This window comes from Schistocerca americana, chromosome 4 (genome assembly GCF_021461395.2).
Source record: "Schistocerca americana isolate TAMUIC-IGC-003095 chromosome 4, iqSchAmer2.1, whole genome shotgun sequence".
In the NCBI taxonomy this organism is placed as follows: Eukaryota; Metazoa; Arthropoda; class Insecta; order Orthoptera; family Acrididae; genus Schistocerca; species Schistocerca americana.
Genome location: NC_060122.1, coordinates 444,697,497 through 444,712,072, shown reverse-complemented (window position 1 = coordinate 444,712,072; position 14,576 = coordinate 444,697,497). Strand labels below are relative to the sequence as shown.

General features: G+C 44.3%; 1 protein-coding gene across 1 annotated transcript in view; it reads right to left on the bottom strand.

Annotated features, from left to right (window-relative positions):
• LOC124612948 overlaps positions 1-14,576 on the bottom strand; it is a 50,439-nt gene extending 35,863 nt beyond the window's left edge. Inside the window, exon 1 of the mRNA XM_047141463.1 lies at positions 14,521-14,576. The gene's annotated coding sequence lies outside the window, so the exon portion shown is untranslated. The remainder of the gene's footprint in view (positions 1-14,520) is intronic.

Here is a 14,576-nt window from a genome sequence, read left to right as displayed (position 1 = left end):
ACGCGTCCGCTGCGCTCGCAGGTTCGAATCCTGCCTCGGGCATGGATGTATGTGATGTCTTTAGGTTAGTTAGGTTTAAGTAGTTCTAAGTTCTAGGGGACTGATGACCTTAGAAGTTAAGTCCCATAGTGCTCAGAGCCATTTTTTTGAAAATTTGGCAGATGGCTTTCGTTATTGATTCTAATTATTTTCAATTCTTTTTCTTTTGTAGTTGAGCTGTGATTCAATTCCCTTTTTTGTCAACAATAATGACTGTCTCCGTTGTTCTTTAGCGCAACTAACTTTCTTACGTGGATTACTCTGATAAGAAAACGAATGGAATACGATGGAAGAATTACGGTTTCTTGCGTTTATCTTTACTGCTGGACCAGAATCCCCGTTTCCAGTCAATTTAGAAGCTTTATCACCTTTGAAAAGACTTTGATTCTTTTTTTCGAAATCTCCTCTGAGTTTTCGGTGTAGGAAACGAATGGAAGCACGGAAATTTCTCGGTGTGACATATATACGAAGCTTTGTTTCTGGAAAATTGGTAAGTGCTTCGCAGTAATATTACATGATAAATGGAGCAGTTCTGTTTGTACGAGACTGAGTTTACCCTGTACCAGTCGTACCACCAAGGAAAATTCCTTAGAAGTACCAGGAATCGAAGCAGGACTGACCAGCCCGGTATTCGCCTAGACGGATATGGGAAACCGCCTAAAAACGACATCCAGTCTGGGCGGTACCCCAGCCCCCGTCGCTAATCTTCCAGGTCGTCTTTATAGGGCCGGCGAATCTCCCCGAATCCCGGAAACGGCCTGTTAACGCTCTCTTCTATCCTGGCTGGTATTCGTCATATTTGGTACGCGCTAAAAGTACGTTGTTTTCCCGTCTACAGAAATTTGTTCCTCGAAAACATTTTGAGTGCAATGGCGAGCTTGTGGCAGCCATTCGTTAGTGTTTTGTAGAGTATCCAAAAGTGAGCTGCTGGGATGGAATTCACAGACCTGAAAAATATCGGGTAAGAGCACTGGCCCGAAAGAAGATTTTGTTGGGATGTCACTGCACGGCCAGTAAAACGCGATTAAATTTTAGTCATTCCTCCCGTAGGTGTGGTGTCCACGGTGGCTGCTCTGTATGCTTGCTACGTGGAAGTAATAATGTGACTTGACGGCACGCTATCGTCAAAGCCTCATAAGAAGGTGCGCGTGAGTCAAAACGATTGCTGAAAGTGGGGCCGGTTGCTAGGGGACGAGTGTCGGCGGTTGAAAATGGGGGTCAGGATCGAGCCAGGCGGCAGGTGCTAGTGACCCCAGCAGCGGCGGACGCGGCGCCGTTACGAAAGCGCCTGCGGTGGGCGTCGTGGCGAGGCGTCCGCAAACGGGACGCACGGCGTCGCTGGCTGCGTCACGCGCGGCCGCGGCGGTGAAAGTGCGCGCCGGCTGTTGCCAAGACTGCGCCTCAGGCCGGGACGCTACCTTGAGGCGCGTCTACTGCGAGCGTCTAGCAAAGGCGAGGCCTGGCTAGCACAGTAACGTCTGAGGCCGCTGCTGCAAGAGCCTACTGCTATATATGAGGGGCGCGCAATACGTAATACAACACATTTTCTTTCACGCCCATTTTGAATTGAAAAAATTTGGCATTTACAGTGGGACGTCGTGAAATATTCCCACTCTGCCCCTGGAGTTTGATGAATTTCCTATAGGTGCCGGCACTATACGTACCCTTCAAAATGGAGTCTGTAAGGGATTATGACAACTGCTCGCCGCAAGACTGCTTGCTGCTTGGTTTCATTGCGAGCACGTGACGTGTCATAAGGGAAGTACACAAACAGAGCAGAGCTGTCACTGAGTTCCTTTTGGCGGAAAACCAGAGCGCCGCAGATATTCGTAGGAGTTTTCAGAATGTCTACGGAGACCTGTTAGTGAACAAAAGCACGGTGAGTCGGTGGGTGATGCGTCTCTTATCATCGCAACAAGGTCTCGCAAACTTGTCCGACCTCCCGCGTGGCGGCCGGGCGCACACAGCTGAGATTCCTGCAATGTTGGAACGTGGACACTGCGATTCGAGGTGATTGACGGATCACAATCAGACACGTCGCTGCGCAACTGGACGTGTCAGTTGGTAGTGCTGTCACACTCGTCCACCAGTTGAGGTATTCAAAGGCGTGTTTCTGGGTTTCTCGCTGCCCAACAGCAGAGCAACGAAGGACCTTCTGTGCGGAACTGTTTGCGCGTTACAAGGCTGTTCGTGACAATCTTTTGTCGTGCATCGCCACAGACAATGAAACATTGGTTCATCACTTCGAACCGGAAAGAAAACGGCAATCCGTGGAATGACGCTACACCACCTCTCCTCCGAAGAAGAAATTCGAAGCCGCATTCTCAATAGGTAAAGTTATGACGAGAGCCTTCTGGAACTCTGAAGGCGTCCTTCTGTTTGATATCCTCCCTAATAGTACAACGATCAAGTCTGAGGTGTATCGTGTTATCCTCAGGAAATTGAAGAAACAACTTCGGTGTACTCGTCACTACAAAAATGCAAACGAGCTTCTCCTTATTCGGGACAACACAAGGCTTCAGACAAGTCTGCGCATCCGAGAGGAGCTTACAGAACTTCATTGAGCTGTTCTTCCTCGTCCAGTCTACAGGCAGGATGTCTCATCTTCCGACTTCAGTCTGTTTGGCCCAATGAAAGGGATGCACTCCAACGGAGTGGATGGTGCGGATGTTACTGATGCAGCAAGACATCGGCTCCGACGTCGACTAGTACAGTGGGTCGATACAGGCATGCAGGCCCTCCCAGTAAGGTGGCGTAAGGCCGTTGCATTGAACGGAGATTGTGTTGGTAAACAAGGTTTTTACCCAAAAGAGTGGGGAATAATACGGTGTATTGTAATCCTGAATAAAACCAGCTGCATTATTGAACGCCCCTTATATTTCCTTGGGGACTATTTTTGACGTTGCAAACGTTTCAGAATGATTTACTTGTTTCGCTGTTAAGATACAGTAATCACCCAAAACATTACGACAACTGCTCGTCGCAAGACTGGTTGCCGCTTGGTTTCACTGTGGGCGCGTGAAGTGTCATAAGGGAAGTACACAAACAGGCCACTGACAAGTGGGGAAACATTCTGGCGACTAAACTGGCGGCAGATGGAGAAATTCGCTGACATGAGCGAATTTGAAGGACAGAGTGTTGTGGCTCAGCACCTAGGAACGAGCTTCTCGGAAACAGATAAGGCCGTCGGCTATTCGCATTCTGTTGCCTTGAGTATCTATGCAAAGTGTCTGAAACCACGAACAGGCGATGAGGTGTTGGACCTCAACTCATCACATAACGTGGAGGTCGGAGGGTTGCCTGCTCTGTAGAGACGGACAGGTTCTGCTGATCTGTGGAACATCTGACGACAGGGTGGAATGGCTACAGGATCGTCTAGATCGAGAGTGAATCAAAGGGAACACGTCACGTGGTCGGATGAATCACGTTTTCATCCAAGCGAACGGCTGTTCGATACATAAACCTCGCCACGGACGCTGGTCGGTGGAGACAGCTTTATGCTATAGGGGACGCTCATCTGGGCTTACATGAGACTTGTGGAGGTAATCAAAGGCACCATGACAATGGACAAAGAGTTCTAGATTAATCTAGTTTAAGACTGTTTAACTTTAAGTACCATTTCTCTGTATGTATGTATGTGTGTATAAACGCCTGAAGATGGACAGAACATGTTCGAAACGCTTTGTATTATGTTAGATTAAACATAAAATAAAAAAGTGACTGGTAGCAGAAACTAGAAATAAATAATCACCATGACAGCTGTGGATCAGGTGAACATTATTGTGGCCCTTTTGGATCCCTTCATGCTCGGCGTCTTCCCCAACGATGGTGGCTTCTCCCAGAAAAGTAACTGTCCGCGTCACATGGTCAGAATCATGCTACAATGATTTGAGGCACATAATAATGAATTCACGTTGATATCTTACAACCAAATTCGTCCGATCTGAACCATTTGGAACACGCCTGGGACGCTGTCAAGCATTAGCTCCACGTCCGCATACCACCGGCCCGTAATTTACGTGAAACGTGTGGCCTGTTCGTAAGTATCTACTGCCACATACCTCCGGAAACTTATCGAAACTATGCTGCGTAGAATCGCTGCTGTGTTGCGTTGAAAAGGTGGACCAACACGCTGCTAAGCAGGCGGTAACAATGTTTTGGCTCATCACTGTGTTTAGCGATGGAAGGGTTTATGATTTAGTACTCATTCGGATTTAGTACTCACACAAACTGTAGGGTACATACGACAGCACTAGTTGCTTGCGAGGCTATATGTGTGTACGTAAGTCGATTTCGTAGCTTAGTGGTCAGCGTCGATGGCTGCTATGCGGAGGACCATGGTTTGATTCCTTGTACTGCCTAGGATTTTTCGTGGGTGGTAGGACCGGCGGACTCGGCCTTGTGATACCAACCGAGGAGCTATTTGAATAGAATAGTAGCGGCTCCACGGCCTGGACATTCTGCAGAACGGCCGGGAGAGTCGTGTAATGACCACATGCCCCTCCAAACCACATCTGCATGACACCCCAGGACAAAAAATGACATGCATTCGGTAGAGATCCGTCGGACTTTCACGACCTCGCGAGGAGCTCTTTTCTCATGTGTGTACGTGCTGAGCGATAATTAAGTGCAAAACTCTGTGAAAACATCGCTACTAGTCTACTGATTCACTTGCCCACAACGCCAACAGGCGTCCGAAGTTGGTATGTTAATGGAGAAATGGAGGAAGATTTGTGTTTAACGTCACATCGTCGACAAGATAATCACAGACGTAGTCCTAGCTTGGATGATGGTGGACGTAGCAGTTAACTGGCTGCTGTCTTTCCGAAATCTCGTTTGGTGAGCTGATGCAATAACTAGCGCCACCATGTGCACTACAACTTTCACGACGTGGATCTGTTTCTTCTTTATTTTAAACAGTCGGTTTAAGAACACGTTTCTCTGTATCCTTCTTGAGCAAAATCGCATAATTGAAGGAACGAGCCTTAAGTAAGATACTTTCTGCACTTTCAGTAAGCAAAACTGCAGATAACGGGACATGCGCGAGAGGAGAAAAGCCTTGATATTTCTTCTCAGTATTGTAAAGCTAAAGTATTATGACTAACCATCACCTCGAGGAGGATGTACTAGAAAAGGCGCGATATCTGCAAAGTCACCAAACAGAAGGACAAAAAATGGTTCAAATGGCTCTGAGCACTATGGGACTTAACATCTATGGTCATCAGTCCCCTAGAACTTAGAACTACTTAAACCTAACTAACCTAAGGACAGCACAAAACACCCAGCCATCACGAGGCAGAGAAAATCCCTGACCCCGCCGGGAATCGAACCCGGGAACCCGGGCGTGGGAATCGAGAACGCTACCGCACGACCACGAGACGCGGGCGACAGAAGGACAGGTTCATCAGTTACGTAATACTTAACTGTCGATGAGGAGGAGGAGCAGATTAGAGTTTAACGTCCCGTCGACAACGAGATCATTAGAGACGGAACACAAGTTCAGGTTAGGGAAGGATGGGGGAGGAAATCGGCATTTGCCTGAATCGATTTAGGGAAAGCACGGAAAGCCTAAATGAGGATGACCGGAAGGGGGTTTGAACTGTCGTCCTCACGAATGCACTAACCATTGTGTCACCTCGCTTGGGGTTCACTGTCCATGCATAATATATGCGGTGGATAGTAGGAGATTGTTTGCAATGAAAAATGTCTTTGACATAGAATTTTTGCTGTTGCAGAGCATTTGCCTTCCAAGTTATACTCACTGTCGATTTGGTAGTTCGGCTTAGAGCTTCTTACGTAGAGTAAAACTTAAGTTCCCCGCACTATGCAACTTGTTTTACGTTCTAAAAATTTAGACCTACTTTAAATAAAAGGGATTTCCAAATACTCTTACCAGTTCTACAAATGACTTAGGAAGACTGTGGCTTTAAAATTTAGCACTGAACAAGGCTGGAAAATAACACGGGATGTATGTTGTTTTAGTCTGGCTGACAATTCGCTCTGAAGTTGCTGGTGGTTTTCTCTGTCCTAACGACTGTTTGCTCTGTAGAACAGTGTCAGATCTAGTACTTTGCCACTGATGATGTCACTACCTGCATCATGTCATCTACAAGACCAAACAAGAGGTAAAAGCCCTGAAATCACGCACGAAGTTAAGCGTAGACAGATGTGAGGGAAACCACTTAACTTCCGCATTAAAACACGAAACCACAGGTTTTTAGTACCATATTCATTCATGTAGCGGATTGTAAAACCGTATTACGTAAAAGTCTGAAAATACAGTTGTATAATTTGCAGTCTCCGCGGCTAAACGCATATCCTGAGTCGTGAGGGACAGTTAATGCCGAGTATGAGCTAAAAAATGAAACCAGGAAGGAGCTACATCCAACGCTCTGTGTCGTTTCCACGCTTGCGGTTCTAACCGTGTAAATTGTGTTTCGAAACAGCAAAGTGTAGGTGCTGTCAATCTCTTATTCACTGCTTCTCTACCATGAAATTCTTCTGGTTTTATGCGATGTAAGGAAGTAGTCGTCAACAAAGCTTGCCATAAAAAAGGACAGTTGTTCTATGGGATCATTAGCTAGTTAACACGAAGGGATAGGCACATTAATTGGGGAGATTTTCATTTTCATGCATAGACACCTTTCCTCGCATGACATCCCATCTTAAATGTAGCTGTTGAAATGACTGTGACAGCTCGCTTTCAGGTGTTATTATTCGATGTTTATGTCTTCTTCACCACACAGCCAGATCCATTGTGGATCGTGGTCCATGGCGAGGGGTGGGGGGTTGGGGGGGTGGGAGGGTGGACGGGGGTGGGAAGGCGGGGGCAGCATCGTCTTCAGTTATCTTCCGCATCTGCACATGCAGGTGCTGGTTGCTGGTTGGCTGCAGAAGATTACTGCAGATGATGTCCCCAGACGGATCAAGAGAGACAACGAGGTTGGCCAGCTGAAGAGGAGACAAACATCGAAACGTAACAGCTGAAATAGATATCCGTGATTATAGCTGAAAGGAAAATTTCTTGTTACAAATGACTATTGCTCACGCTCAGCCAATAAATGGCTAATTTAAACATTGTGTTCGTGTTTTTGGTAAGAGAAGGGGGAAAGCGAAATGTGGTGTATTCATCTTGCCTCCCTCCTTGTGAATGGTGGGACATAAAATTCTTATCTGAAGTCCTCATCCGACGATCAGAGCCAGTATCACATGTCCTCACTTGACGAGACGCTGTTGGGTGATTTGGGAGAGGTTCCAGCAGACAGCCCAACAGTGCGGTGAACAGCCACTACGTAACTACACTATTCCTCCCCTTTTGGCAAAAGTGTGGTGAACAAAATTTGTTCCACTGCTGGTGTCCTATAGCAACATTTTCTACGGAAGCGGTTATAGATTTTTGTTGGTCACTTCAGGATACGACTATAGTGCTCTAGGAAAGTCATTTACTGAAAAGATAGAAATCGGAAAACCCTTCCAAAGATAACAAAGTATGTTATGTTTCGAAAACGAGAAGAAGAAGTAATACATGTTTTTAAAATTATCTTCCTGGAATTTTCCCCAAAATTCGCATAATTTCGTCTCTACTCTGCTTTTCTGCACTTCCCAAACCCGTTGATTTTAGTGAAACAATCTAAGCCTTCCAGTCAGCATTTAATATTTTTAAACTGTAGTACTTGGCTTCAACAGGAGCGCTCTCGCGTTCAGTAAACACTAAATGCAAACTTACGTGGAATACTAATTACTATCTAACAATCAATTTTTCGACACAACAGAAGACGTTATTCACGTCTCTGTCGTCTCTATTGATACATTCAAGTATGGTAAACACAAAGAAGCCACTATTTACGTACTACTGTAAGTGAAGTTTCCAGTCGACATTAACGACTGTGCAAAGGAACAACGACTGCTTGTTCTCTCGAACCATCTGTACAAAGTACAACCAAGCGCTGATTTTCTTTTGGCTTGTTCGGTTCAGATTATTTGATAGGAAGCACTTAATACGTATTGCCATCTTGCGACAAAGAATCTCAAGTGCTGTAAACGATCCTACGCCCTAGCGACTGGAGATTCAGAGAAGCTGTTCAGCTTTCCAATTAGGGAAGGTTGGCTCAACTCAAACAGGGTTGTATTTCACGTGAAGTACGAGTGAGTTATCTCAAATGCAGTTGTTCGGCATCTGCATCTGCCTCAGTACTCGACAAGTCTTGTATGGTGTGTGGTGGAAGGTACATGGTGTGCCATATTCATTAAATTGAAAGGTGTAATATGTCTTTAGAATTACTGTGTACTGGAAAATGGACTCTGAATTTTCAGGTTATGATCCACCGTCTTGCACTACGGATTTCTTGTCGCCTGTTCACTCTGGTTTGTTGAGCATGTGATGGCCCCACATTCACTTAACAGGTCCACAGCGAATCGCGCAATTCTTCTTTGAATCGTCCCTATCTCTGCCATTAATTCAATTGAAAATGGCCTCAGTCTGACGAAAAACAATTCAAGATTTCGTCGAACAAGGGATTTGTAGATAACATTCGTGAATGAATTGTATCCCTTTAAATTCATCTAGGCAAATCTCATTCTGGCTTCCAAGTTCCTCATGTCTACACTTATGAATTTGTCTCAGTATAAATCGGTCTCGGTGGTTATTCCTATACCGTTGATGGTTCTGACTGCCTACGAGCAGTCAAACAATTTCTTTTTCAGCTGGTAGATACCTAACCAGCGATCCAGAGTTAGACGTCTTCAAACCATCCGAGACCAAAGTTAGAAACAGTTACCCTAACAAGGATAGTCCTACATCGATTTCCTGCCCTTGCCCAGTCCAAGCATCGGTTTTATTTGTAATTTTATCGCCTTCGGCATGACATTAAGCCCTAGTATTCGTTTCCCTCGTCTGTGTACACGAATTGACTGTAAGTGAGCTACATGCCAAAGAGTTAGAGCAACACTGTACCATAATACTGGGAGCTATCCATGTACTAAGGACAAATAAAACATAAACTTCTAAAACGAATCAGGTTCAAATGGTTCAAATGGCTCTGAGCACTATGGGGCTTAACATCTGAGGTCATCAGTCCCCTAGACTTAGAACTACTTAAACCTAACTAACCTAAGGACATCACACACATTCATGCCCGAGGTACGATTCGAACCTGCGACAGTAGCAGTCGTGTGGTTCCAGGCTGAAGCGCCTACAACCGCTCGGCCACAGCGGCCGGCAAAAGAATCAGAGATAAAATCATGCTGGTTGTTCTGGATCTCGAGTGCGGCAAAAACGTATTGTTTTCATGACAGGAGCACACTGCATTTGGTCTTCTTACAATTGTCCTGATATTCCGTAAACGTGTACTTTATTTACTAAACAACGATATGGAACTGTATCGACAGCTCTGCAGAAGTCAACAAACTCGGCATCGACCTAGGTTCCGCTATCTGCCATTTTCTTCAACTCGTAAACGAGTAGAGAGGGTCGGTTTCACACAGTCAGTGCCTACGGAATCCCTTTAATCCGTGCAGAGAAAATGAGAACACTGCAAGAAAAAGCCTTTATATACTAGCTCAAGATGTACTAGATACTTCTGCAACAAATTGATGCCAAAGAGGTGTTTGTAAAGTTCTGTTCATCTGCCTTTGTCATTCTTAAACAACTAGAACGCCCCGAGACTTTTCCAGGCACGGTCAGAAGGTGAAACTTGATGCCGCTATGTGGGAAAAACATCAAGTTGTCCAAATGATTCAACGTGTCCAGCCAACGGGCAGATCGCCACCAAGCGTGACTTATACTTTCTCCTCACAGTATGCTGCAGAGATCTCTGGAGCTTCAACTGAGGATAGTAACACATGGTTTAACAATGGAGAACAGTTTTAGCGATCTCTCCTCCTTTTACTGGCAAAGTTCCTACAACGAGGATTGTTACCTCCACGCAGAGAGCCACATTTTCATCTCGTTGCCATGGAGCCGACTGCCTTGCAGCGTAGTCGAAGCATTGTGACGCTCGTGAAATGATCACGGGTTCTTTTATCGTGCAATATTTTGGTAAAGAGGCGGTAAGAAGCGAACCGGGTCAAGATAATTGCTGTTAGCGCCGTCATTACGTTAGTGATTCAGTGCGCGAAACGGCCTCTCTCGTCTGCTCGGTATTGGTGTTAAGGACGCTTTCGTGCCTCGCAGCTGTGTGTTAACCGTGGGGCTAAGCGAACGACCGGTGAATGAAAGACAGTGCACTCCCGCGATATTAAATGGGGATGGGAAACAATACACTAGGCGATTTTTAAATGGTGACTTACTATCTTTTGAGTTCGGTTACTTGATGAGTGATACAGCTATATGTAACAATTACATAATTTATGTAAGTCGAAGCGTCTTCACAACCTTGGAAGGTTTCACGGTGAAGTTTAATACAAGAAGGCGTGCTGAAAAGCTATGCCTCTCAATTTTTTATGAAATTTTAAAGCTTTTTAAATAGAAGAAACGTCATTAACATTCTACTTCTTCGTTCTTCATTTTTACATATTTGCAGCCCTCTGCTGCTTGAGGGTTCCGAATTGCAGTGTGTAGCGTGGAGGTATGTAACGTAACTATGTCGGTGTGTGAGAATTTGAAGATTTAGTCCACACATGCAGCATCCTCTCCTTAACATGACAATGCCAGACCACACACGAGCCCTGTGAGATCTGCAATAACGAGACATCTTGGGTTCACAGTCATCGATCATCGTCGATGGAGTCCCGAATTGCCTCATCTCGTTTGCGTCTTTCGAGGACTTCACTTTCATAGTGATAAGGCTGTGCGAGCAGAAGTGATATTGTGGCTCCGTCAACATTCTTTAGTGACGGTATCAACAAACTGATCTCTCGCTGTGAGAAATGTGTTCGTTGCCAGCGTGACTATTCGGAAATGAATATGTAGATATGAAGATTAAAGATGTAGAATGTTAATAAAGCTGGTTTCATTTAAAAAGGTTTCAGAGTTTTCACATAAAAGATTCGGAAGCATTAATTTTCAGCACGCCCTCGTGGAGTCGATTGTACATGCTTCACACAGTGTTTATTTTGCTCTCGCAACCAGTTGCGCGATTTAACGATCCCATCTTCAGGTGACATTTGCGTGGTTGTTTATCTATGTTCACACTCACTCCCTCCTCCCCCTCCCCCCCCCCTTTATCAGAGTCATATAATCGAGTCAAAAAAAAATGTTCAAATGTGTGTGAATTCCTAAGGGACCAAACTGCTGAGGTCATCGGTGCCTAGACTTACAGACTATTTAAATTAACTTACCCTAAGGGCAATACACACACTCATGCCCGAGGGAGAACTCGAACCTCCTGCGGGAGGGTCCGCGCAGTTCGTGAGATGGCGCCTCTAACCGCGTGGCCTATAATCGAGTCCACATGAGTATTTGTGTTCAGTACGCTCACACAAGGAAAAAGAAGGAACGTCAAAGTTTTAGGTCCCGCCGACAGCAGAACACAAACTCGGGTTAAGGAAGGCACCTTTACTCCCCGAGACACCTTTCGGTGTGTGGCACCAGTGATATTTTTGCGGAACCTGATGCTCCTGCTGGGATAAGCGGGCTTTTGCAGGTAGCATACAGGCACAGTACGAATTTAGCAGTGTAGCACAGTGTGCTGCTGCCTACGACACCTGTTAGTAGGACACAAGCTGCGACATGATCGCGAACTGAACAGTGACCCGGAAAATTGAATAAATTTCCTTTATTTCACGTTTATGGTCGCAAACTTTTAGGTCCTCGGACTACCGGTTTCGGTCAGCAATGACCATCTTCAGATCTGTTTTATAAAAACTTGTCCTAACATACAGGTGTCGTAGTGGCATTTGACGATGCCACCATGGCTCCAGTAAATTAGGGCATTAGAAGGTTGAAAAAGTGCGACCTGCTGGTTTTCCCCAGCTTCGGGTGAGAGCTTGTTTGGGTTGGAATGTGACAGTTTCGTTGTGGCTTGGCGAAGCCAACGAATGTGAAAGCAAAGAACCACCTCAAGTGTTTTAGCCTCCACAGAAATGTCAACACGTTCCATCTCCGCGCAAGTGTCGCACCGTACAATTGTCACAAACTGACGATACCATCCAGGTATTCATCTTAAGTGATTTAGGGAACGTACGGAAATCTTAAATATGTTCTGGATGATTTGAAAGGGATTTGAACCGCCTTCCTTCGGGAATACGATTCCAGTGTCTTAGTAAACGCTCTCAGAGGTCAAGCACCTGAAAGCGTATCTCTGTAAGCGAGCTGTGTATAGAGCTTAATACACTCTTGTTTACTTTCGACTAGTGCATAGGACGGCTAATGTTTGATAGATGTAGGTTTGGTAACATAAACGCCAAACGCTCATAATGGTTATTACTTGCAGATGGTATTGTTAAATTGCAGTAATAGCAGCGATCGTAAATAAAAATCCACAAGAAACACACGCAGGCAGTACTCTCAATTTGCGCAGAACCTTTATACAAGAAGAGATGACTCAGAATCTTAATTCTCTCAGAGAGATGTGTCAGGCAATTCAGTCTGATGCTATTATAGGCAAACTGTTCTGACAAAGCCTCGAATGTATCAGAAGAAATCCACAAATGAACTGGAATCAAAGCAAACCACACAGAAAATGGTGTCAAAAGGTAAACTCGGTAGAATCGAGTTGGTTCAGGCGACGACTTTTTTTTCAGGGACTGGATTTTCTAATCGAAGTATAGAAATAGAAATGAAAAACGAATTTCTGACGGTGTACGTGTGAAAATAAAAGTTGGACCGTGTGAAAGCTGGGCTGGTGCTGTAGGCGTGGATGTGTCATAAATGCAATAAAGACGAGGGTCATGGTACGGATTTAGTTTTCGACATAGGCTGCTCTGATGGGAGGAAAGTGAGAGCATACCGCGACGCCGAGACACACTTGCTGAGCAGAAAAACTGAGAAATAAACAGAAAACAGCGAAGAAAAAGAATGTGGTGTAGGAAGTGCTGTATTTCGAAAGACTAACGAAACATAACGGATATCAGAGTCGAGTTGGTTCAGGCGAAGAATTTTTTTTTTTTCAGGAACTGGATTTTCTAATCGAAGTACACGTATAGAAATGAAGAACGAATTTTTGACGGTGTACGTGTGAAAATGAAACTTGGACCGTGTGAAAGCCGAAGGTGACTAAATGTGTGAAGCATGTGGAACGTAATGGTACGGAATGATGGTTTGTGTTCTCTTACTTTTTCAAAAGAAAGTGTAAGAATCGTAAACAAACGCTATAATAGTTGGCCTGCTGCACTGTTATATCCCCTGATGACAGTACTGAAAGTCAGAATTCTCAACTTAGGAGTCAAAACCGTGCAGCAAACAGTATTTTCACTTTTTGTCATTAAGTGATTGCTATACACTGCTGACTAGCTCAGCCATAGCCGAACCCTTTTGGTAGCATTGTTTTAAAGAGATCTCCAGAGCCTCAGCACAGACATTACGTGATCATCGCCAATTTTACAATAATGTTGCTGATTATTACTGTAGCGCCGTTTGAGAAACATTGAAGGGATAAGACTTTACCATTACTTTGATTTCTATTGTTCAAATTTTTTCAGTTTGTTTTAATCTTTAACTAAAAAAGCTGAAGTGATCTCCAGAACCTCAGCACAGACATTACGTGATCATCGCCAATATTACATTAATGTTGCTGATTATTGCTGTAGCGCCGTTTGAGAATCATTGAAGGAATAAGACTTTACCATTACTTTGATTTCTACTGTTAAAATATTTTTTCAGTTTGTTTTAAACTTTAACTAAAAAAAACTGATGAGTTTTCGTGAAACCTGTACAGCAAAGACATTTTGTAATTTTCCGCTAGTATGTATTTATAGTCGGGAAGGGTAGTAGGATTTTTTTAAACTGTGAATCGAAGTCGTTATCTTCTTGGCCTGAGATCGATAAAAGTACGTATGTTATGAACAGGAACATTAGTTGAAACAGATCATCGCTTCACTATAGTTAGTCCGATTGGAGGTGGTCATGCCGCAAATAATTTCAAATATTATTGTGCTGGTGGTACTAAATACATTTAGGTGGAAGCTTCTAAGTGAAATGACAACGAATTATTATTTGTCAGACTATGTAGTACTGCTTATGTGGTGTGGGGACGAGAATGTTATGTTAAAAACGACACATAAAATTTCAACGCCACGTAACTAATAATAAAAATTGTCGTAAAATATTTTCGTCTTTCTTGTAAAATCAGACTGCATCTAAATGTGTCTGTCTTTATCATCATTACAACTTTTGCGGTGATCGCAAATTTTTTTCGATGTTGTTCTCTGTAAATTTTGGCATTTGATGTCTTATGGGGCGCAGAAGGTAACTTATGGACGAATAAAATTTTCAAGATGAAAAAACATCGCGACTGGTTGCCGTTCTTCTAAAAAAAAAAAAACAAAAACAAAAAAAAGGTCTTTGACTGCATCGACGCCAGCCGCGTTAGCGCATCCACTTACCTTGATGGAACGCGGGACGAGAGGCAGTTAGAAAATCCGTGCGCTGCGCCGCAGTC